The sequence below is a fragment of the Phoca vitulina genome, unplaced genomic scaffold (assembly GCF_004348235.1).
Source record: "Phoca vitulina isolate PV1807 unplaced genomic scaffold, GSC_HSeal_1.0 scaffold52, whole genome shotgun sequence".
Lineage (NCBI taxonomy): Eukaryota > Metazoa > Chordata > Mammalia > Carnivora > Phocidae > Phoca > Phoca vitulina.
The window spans coordinates 670,357-678,924 of record NW_022589755.1 but is presented as its reverse complement, the minus strand read 5'-3'; the positions used below and the strand labels follow the sequence as shown (position 1 = coordinate 678,924).

Sequence of the window (8,568 nt, the reverse complement as noted above, 5' to 3'; positions counted from 1 at the left end):
AAAGAAAGAAAGAAAGAAAGAAAGAAAGAAAGAAAGAAAGAAAGAAAAAGAAAGAAAGAAACCTTTGCTCTGGGGTGGGGGGGCACCTGTGATGTGGTTTTGGAACATAGGTGAGGTTTGGTGGGGTGGGGTCCGGAGCCAATGGCCAAGAAAGAATTCTTTTTTTCTTAATAAAGATTTTATTTATTTATTTGACAGAGAGAGATAGTGAGAGAGGGAACACAAGCGGGGGGGGGGGAGAGGGAGAAGCAGGCCTCCCGCTGAGCAGGGAGCCTGATGTGGGTCTCGATCCCAGGACCCTGGGATCATGACCTGAGCCGAAGGCAGACGCTTAACCGACTGAGCCACCCAGGCGCCCCCAAGAAAGAATTCTTGAGGCGTCTTTGGTGCATAAAGGTGGATAGGACCCGTGGGCAGAAAGAACTGCTGCACAAGGGTTGTGAGGGGTGACTGATAATACACTTGGGAGTTGGGGAAAGTAAGGAAAAGGCAGACGCTTAATGACTGAGCCACCCAGGAGCCCCTAGTTTTTTGGGTTTTTGTTTTTTTCTTAAGATTTTATCTATTTATTTGAGAGAGAGCACAAGTGGGGAGTTGGGAAGGACAGAGGGAGAGGAAGGAGTAGACTCCCTGCTGAGCAGGGAGCCTGACATGGGGCTCGATCCCAGGACCCCAAGATCATAACCTGAGTCGAAGGTAGGCACTTAACTGACTGAGCCACCCAGGTGCCCCAATTTTTGAGTTTTAAAAGTCACCAGGCTTGGCTGGGATAGAGCCCAAAGTGCACTGCTCCTGGTAGGCAAACTGGAGACAAACAGTAAAAACAGCTATCTGAAAAACACCTGGGATGCACAGGGGATTATTCACTCTTCTGGGAGTGCTTCCCTGAGAGCAGCAAGCAAGGAAACACCTCTCCTGGGACAAAGGAGTTGGCTGGCGCCATTTCCCTACCCGTCTCATCAGGATAAACCAGCTTCAGTAAAGAGCACGGTGCCAACACCAGAGGCCTAACCTGCATACACCTGCATACAACACCCACCTGCACTCTGCCAGTACTGCCCTTCTAGGGCGAGTGGCTTAAGTCCCAGTGCAGCGGTCCCCTTCCCCAGAAAACCAGCAGAAAGCCCTGTACACACCACATCCCCTGACCAGAGAGTTTTACAAGGCTTCAGTTCTAGTGGAAGTAGCATCAGGTCTCATTTAACAAGCAGGCCAGAGCACACCTAGTGAAAACTTACCACATGCCCACTGCAGGCAAGGAGAGCCTCTACAGATGACTGGCCTGAAGGATAGAAGCGTCAAAATACAGCATCAGAGTGCATGCAGCACCAGAGACACTCCCTGAAGGACCAGGCCGTGGACACTATATGACCTCTTTTTCATAAAGCCATTACTCTCAGGATCAGGGAACATAACAGGCTTTTCTAATACACAGAAGAAGACAGAGACCTAAACAAAATGCCAAGATGAAGTAATTCTTCCCAAAAGAAAGAACAAGATAAGGCCACGGCCAGAGATCTAAGTGAAACAAATATAAGGAATATGCCTGATGGAGAATTTAAAGCAACAATCATGAGGATACTCACTGGGCTTGAGAAAAGAATGGAAGACTTCAGTGAGGCCCTTACCACAGAAATAAGAGTTAAAAAAAACAGGGTTGCCTGGGTGGCTCAGTCGTTAAGCATCTGCCTTCAGCTCAGGTCATGATCCAAGGGTCCTGGGATCGAGCCCCACATCGGGCTCCCTGCTCAATGGGAAGCCTGCTTCTCCCTCTCCCGCTCCCCCTGCTTGTGTTCCCTCTCTCGCTGTGTCTCTATCTGTCAAATAAATAAATAAATAATCTTTAAAAAAAAAACGGGTTAAAAAAAACAATCAGGCAGAAATGAAAAATGTAATAACACATTTGAAACAGACTAGCTGTAATGACCACAAAGATGGAAGAAGCAGAGGAATGAATAAATGAATATAGAAGATAAAATTATGGAAAATAATGAAGCTGAACAAAAGAGAGAAAGAAGAATGATGGATCACAAGAGTAGACTTAGGGAACTCAATGATTCCATCAAACCTAAGAACATGCCTATCATAGGAGTTCAAGAAGAAGAAGAGAGAAAAAAGGGGGAAGAAGTTTATTTGAGGAAATTATAGCTGAAAACTTCCCTAATCTGGGGAAGGAAACAGACATCCAAATCCAGGAGGTTCAGAGAACTCCCATGGAAACAAAACAAAACAAAACAAAACAAAAAAACAGGTTAAGCAAAAAAGACGTATTGGAGATAACAAAATATACTAATGAAGCAAAAATCATAAAAGCAGCAAGACAAAAGAAGTCCCTAACTTATAAGGGAAGACCAATTAGGCTAGCTGAAGATCTCACCACAGAAACTTGGCAAGCCAGGAGGGAATGACATGATATGTTCAATGTGCAGAATGGGAAAAATTTGCAACCAAGAATACTCTATCCAGCAAAGCAGTCATTCAGACTAGAAGAGAGATAAAGGGGTGCCTGGGTGACTCAGTCGGTTGGGCGTCTGCCTTCCGCTCGGGTCATGATCGCAGGGTCCCGGGATCAAGCCCTGCATTGGGGACCCTGCTCAGCAGGGAGTCTGCTTCTCCCTTTGCCCCTCACCCTGCTGATGTTCTCTCTCTCTCTCGCTCTGTCTCAAATAAATAAATAAAATCTTTAAAAAAAAGGAGAGATAAAGAGTTTCCCAGACAAACAAAAACTAAAGGAGTTCATGACCACTAAACCCCTGCAAGAAATATTAAAGGGACTCTTTGAGTAGGAAGGAAAGACCAAAAATGACAAACACTAGAAAGGAACAGAGAATACCTCCAGAAACAACAACAAAGCAAGTAATAAAATGGCACTAAATCCATCTCTGTCAGTAATTACTCTGAAAGTAAATGGACTAAACACTCTAATGAAAAGACACAGGGTGGGACGCCTGGGTGGCTCAGTCGGTTAAGCGTCTGCCTTTGGCTCAGGTCATAATCCCAGGGTCCTGGGACCGAGTCCCCCACTGGGCTCCTTGCTCAGCAGGGAAGCCTGCTTCTCCCTCTCCCTCTGTCTGCTGCTCCCCCTGCTTGTGAAAGCTCTCTCTCTCTCTATCTCTGTCAAATAAATAAATAAAACCTTTAATAAAAAAAAAACAACCCTAGAGAACACAGGCAATAACGTCTGGGACATCAGCCAAAGCAACTTCTTACTAGATATGTCTTCTGAAGCAAGGGAAACAAAAGTAAAAATGAGCTATTGGGACTTCAAGATAAAAAGCTTCTGCACAGTGAACAATCAACAAATTGTTGTTGGGTGAAGATATGTGCAAATGACACACTTTTTTTTTTTTTTAAAGATTTTGTTTATTTATTTGAGAGAGAGCATGAGAGAGGGGAAGTCAGAAGGAGAAGCAGACTCCCTGCTGAGCAGGGAGCCCGATGCGGGACTCGATCCTGGGACTCCAGGATCATGACCTGAGCCAAAGGCAGTCGCTTAACAACTGAGCCACTCAGGCACCCGACACACTTTTTTTAAAAAGACTTTTTTTTATTTGACAGAGAGAGTGAGAGGGAGAGAATCTCAAGCAGAATCTGCATAGAACCCCGGGGTCTGACTTAGGGCTTGATCTCAAGACCCTGAGATCATTACCTGAGCTGAAACCAAGAGTCAGATGCTCAACCAACTGAGCCACTCAGGTGCCCTGCAAATGACATACTTGATAAAGGGTTATTATCCAAAATATATACAGAATTTATTTAAAAAACACACAAAAAAACACAAAATATATACAGAATTTATAAAACTCAACACCCAAAAAGAAATAATCCAGTTAAGAAATAGGCAGAAGACATAGACATTTTTCCAAAGACATCCAGATGGCTAAGAGACACATGAAAAGATGCTCAACATCACTTGTCAGCAGGGAAATACAAATCAAAACTACAACATTTCACCTCACACTAGTCAGAATGGCTAGAATTAACAACACATGAAACAACAGGTGTTGGTGAGGATGCAGAGAGAGGGGAACCCTCTTATACTATTGATGGGAATGCAAACTGGCGCAGCCACTCTGGGAAACAGTATGGAGATTCCTCAAAAAGTTAAAAATAGAACTATCTTATGATCCCGGAATTATACTTCTAGGTATTTACCCAAAGGATAAAACAATGCTTATTTAAAGGGATACATGCACCCCAATGTTTATAGCAGCATTATCAACAATAGCCTAATAATGGAAAGAGTCCAAAGGTCCATCAACTGATGAATGGATAAAGAAGATGTGGTATATATATACAATGGAATATTAATCATCCATTAAAAAGAATGACATATTGCCATTTGCAAAGCTGTGCGTGGGGCTACAGAATATTATGCTAAATGAAATAGTCAGAGAAAGACAAGTACCATATTATTTCACTCATACATGGAATTTAAGAAACAAAACACATGGGGAGCCTGGGTGGCTCAGTTGGTTAAGTGTCTGCCTTTGGCTCGGGTCATGATCCCAGGGCCCTGGGATCGAGTCCTGCATCAGGCTCCCTGCTCAGCAGAGAGCCTGCTTCTCCCTCTCCCTCTGCCCCAACTGCCACTCTCTCTCTTTAATAAATCTCTTTAGGTTTTATTTATTTGAGAGAGAGAGAGCACAGGGGCGAGGGACAGAGAGGGAGAGAGAAACCCAAGCAGACTGTACTGAGCCAAGAGCCCTATATGGGGCTTCATGTTACAACCCAAGATCATGACCTGAGCCAAAATGAAGAGTTGGACGCTCAACTGACTGAACCACCCAGGCGCCCCATAAAATCTTTTTTTAAAATAAAATCTTTTTTTCTAAGATTTTATATATTTATTTATTTAAGAGAGAGAGCATGCACAAACAGGGGCAGGGGCAGTGGCAGAGGGAAAGGGAAAAGCAGACTCCCTGCTGAGCAGGGAGCCTGAAAAGGGGCTCCATCCCAGGACCCATGAGATCATGACCTGAACCAATGGCAGACGCTTAACCGACTGACCCACCCAGGCGCCCTAATAAAATATTTTAATTAAAAGAAAAAAAACCCACAACCAAAATTGTGCAATACAATATTAAAATTAAGAAATATAGGGCACCTGGGTGGTTCAGATGGTGGGGTGTCTGCCTTTGGGTTAAGGTGGTGATCTCCGGGTCCTGGGATTCAGCCCCCCCCACGTAGGGCTCCCAGCTCGGCGGGGAGTCTGTTTCTCCCTCTTCCTCTCCCCCTGCTTGTGCTCTCTCTGTCTTTCTCACAAATGAATAAATAAAATCTTTAAAAAAAAATAAAATTAAATTAAGAAATATGAGGAAATGTTGAAAAACTAACAATTGCATTTAATTAATAATATCTACTTCAAATAATAAAAGAGAACTGCTGTCTTACAGGAAAACTTTTCCATTTGCAATAACTAAATTCACAAAAATAAGTACCTTATTGAATAAAATTCCAATACAAATATAAATGTTTCTGATGTTCCTGTGCTATTAACAAAGGCACAAGGGGCCCCTGGGGGGCTCAGTCGGTTAAACATCCATCTCTTGATTTCTGCTCAGGTCATGATCTCACAGTTGAGATCAAGCCCCATGTAGGGCTTTGTCCTGGGCATGGAGGCTTCTTAGGATTCTCTCTCTCCTTCTCCCTCCTCCCCTCCCCTCTCCACTTAAGCACTCTCTCTCTCTCAAGAAATTAAAAATAATAGGGCGCCTGGGTGGCTCAGTTGGTTAAGCGACTGCCTTCAGCTCAGGTCATGATCCTGGAGTCCCGGGATCGCGTCCCGCATCGGGCTCCCTGCTTGGCAGGGAGTCTGCTTCTCCCTCTGACCCTCCCCCCTCTCATGCTCTCTGTCTCTCATTCTCTCTCTCTCTCAAATAAATAAATAAAATCTTTAAAAAAAAAAGATTAAAAAAAAAAAGAAATTAAAAATAATAATTTAAAAATAAACAAAAGTATAGCAAATTTTAAATAAGTAAATCCATTTGATGAAAATAATTGCATTATAACATATAAAATATCACTACCAATATTTGTATTGGTAAAAACAAGAACAGAAGAACCCATATTTACTATTTTATACCTAGCATAAGTTTATAGGCACTTATATTTGATAAAAGTAAATGATGAATTTATTGGAAGAAATAATTTATTTAAAATAAATTACTAAATATTAAAATATTGGAAAAAATAAAATATTGGAGATTTAGTTAAAAACTCATAGCAAACATTTCTAGCTTTAATCTTAGAGAAAAATAAGTACTAGATCTAAACATAAAGAATGGCAAATCTGTTAGATAAAAATATTGCAGTATGTTTTCAAAGTTTTATGAGTAAAATATTACTAAACATGAACCAAACTAAATGGAACAAAACAGTTTTGTTTTTTTTTTTTTTTTTGGAACAAAACAGTTTTTTTTAATATTTGCATCCATTGAAATTAAAAAGTAATGGAAAATGAAAGATACATAAAATAAAAAATAAAAGGTAAAGAAAAGGGGCGCCTGGGTGGCTCAATTGGTTAAGCGACTGCCTTTGGCTCAGGTCATGATCCTGGAGTCCCTGGATCGAGTCCCGCATCGGGCTTCCTGCTCGGCAGGGAGTCTGCTTCGTCCTCTGATCCTCCCCCCTCTCATGTGCTTGCTCTCTCTCATTCTCTCTCTCTCAAATAAATAAATAAATCTTTAAAAAGAAAAAAAAAAAAAAAAAAAGGTAAAGAAAATATTTAAATATATAGAATGTAAAATAAGAATGGTAATCTTAACATGTTCTTGGCAGTGTTTCTGAATAGGAAATTCCTAGAGGAAAGAGATAATAAATTATGAAATGTTTTTCTCACAAACATTAGAAAGATGCATAACACTGGAAATGTCATTGAATTTCTCAAGATACACTTAGTCTTTTGTTGAAATATTATTTTATGTCCATTTCCCCTTACACAAAATTTACATGATCTTTTATAAAAATAATATTCAAGCATGACTTGTAATTTGGAGTTTGTTAGTGTGGCCTGCAATTGTAAAGACATGTGTGGAAAAACCATCCAGAATGCCAAATATGTAAAATGTTATATCTTTTCTACTATTGTTTTATGAGCCACATTTTACACAGTAGGATTTTTGAGAACTTTTTTCTCCCAAATTTTCCAGAGTGATGGTTCAATTCAGGGTTAATTAAGTCAGTAATTCCTTCTTTCATTTTGCAATTGAGTAAATGAAATGAAATAAAGAGTAATTAACATTAAAATATTGAAGAGATGCCTCACTGTCGACAAACTACTGGACTGGTGATAACCCAGTTGTGGGGCTATGGGGGAATCATGTCCCACTATCATTTATCACTGACTTTCTATGGTCACTGACTAGTAAATTCCACCAAGGGAATGGGGAGGAGAAATTAACTCAAGAGGAAGTCGATCAGAGGTGAGTTAAGAAACATTAGTGAGGGGCGCCTGGGTGGCTCAGTCGTTAAGCGTCTGCCTTCGGCTCAGGTCATGATCCCAGGGTCCTGGGATCGAGCCCCGCATCGGGCTCCCTGCTCGGCAGGAAGCCTGCTTCTCCCTCTCCCACTCCCCCTGCTTGTGTTCCCTCTCTCGCTGTGTCTCTCTCTCTCAAATAAATAAATAAAATCTTTAAAAAAAAAAAAAAAAAAAAAAAAAAGAAACATTAGTGATTACTTAAAAATGAATGAAGGATACTCACTAATTGTTCTGGTATCAATTTCAATGTGGGCAGGAATTTTTCCACACATCCAACAAGCAATTCTCTGGACACCAGCTCGGTGTCTTAGAATTCAACTCAATTCTGGCTCCATCCACCTGGAGATAGCGTCAGATTCCACAAGTTAAGGGTCCAGTCCCATAATACTGCCCCACCCCCACCAAATTAAGACATCACCCTCAAGTTCAGATTCTCACCTGTACTTCAGACCAACTGGCTATAGATCAGAGTTTCTCAGGATCAGTTTGGGTTCAGTTAATTTGCTAGAACAGCTCACAAATGAATGACGAAACATCTTTCTTATAAATCACAATATCACACTCCTCCATTGTAAATCATGTTCTTTCCAGTTGGGGAGCTGGATGTGAATAGGTGAGAAGTGTGTCAGAGTGAATATGCACCTAAAATTTGTACATTATAAATTTGTCAAAAAATTTCACAAGGAAATTTATAATTTTTAAGAACACAACTTAATCATAAGACACAACCCAATAAAGTGAGAGGAATACACTTTGAACAAACACTTCAAAATGTAATATACATGTGTTTCATGTTGGTTTCAAGGACTGCCCAAATTGCTTTATAAATGCAGTGCAGTCTGGGGCACCTGGGTGGCTCAGTCAATAAGCATCTGCCTTTGGCTTGGGTCGTGATCTCAGGGTCCTGGGATCAAGCCCCGCGTCGGGCTCCCTGCTCAGCGGGGAGCCTGTTTCTCCCTCTCCCACTTCCCCTGCTTGTGTTTCCTCTCTCCCTGTCTCTCTCTCTGTCAGAAAATAAATAAATAAAATCTTTTAAAAAAAAATTCAGTGCAATCCAAAATCCAGCAAGTTGTGTGAGTGCACACGCA

The 8,568-nt window shown here is 41.3% G+C and overlaps 1 protein-coding gene and 1 long non-coding RNA gene across 2 annotated transcripts in view; both read right to left on the bottom strand.

The window, feature by feature from the left end:
• LOC116622250 (zinc finger protein 256-like) overlaps positions 1-8,568 on the bottom strand; it is a 115,279-nt gene that overhangs the window by 30,861 nt on the left and 75,850 nt on the right. The gene's annotated exons all lie outside the window — the stretch shown is intronic.
• Positions 6,758-8,368, bottom strand: LOC116622287. The gene is made up of 3 exons (XR_004297551.1): positions 7,919-8,368; positions 7,704-7,819; positions 6,758-6,800 (listed from the first exon to the last, which is right to left on the bottom strand). It is a non-coding gene; the product is annotated as an uncharacterized LOC116622287 (long non-coding RNA).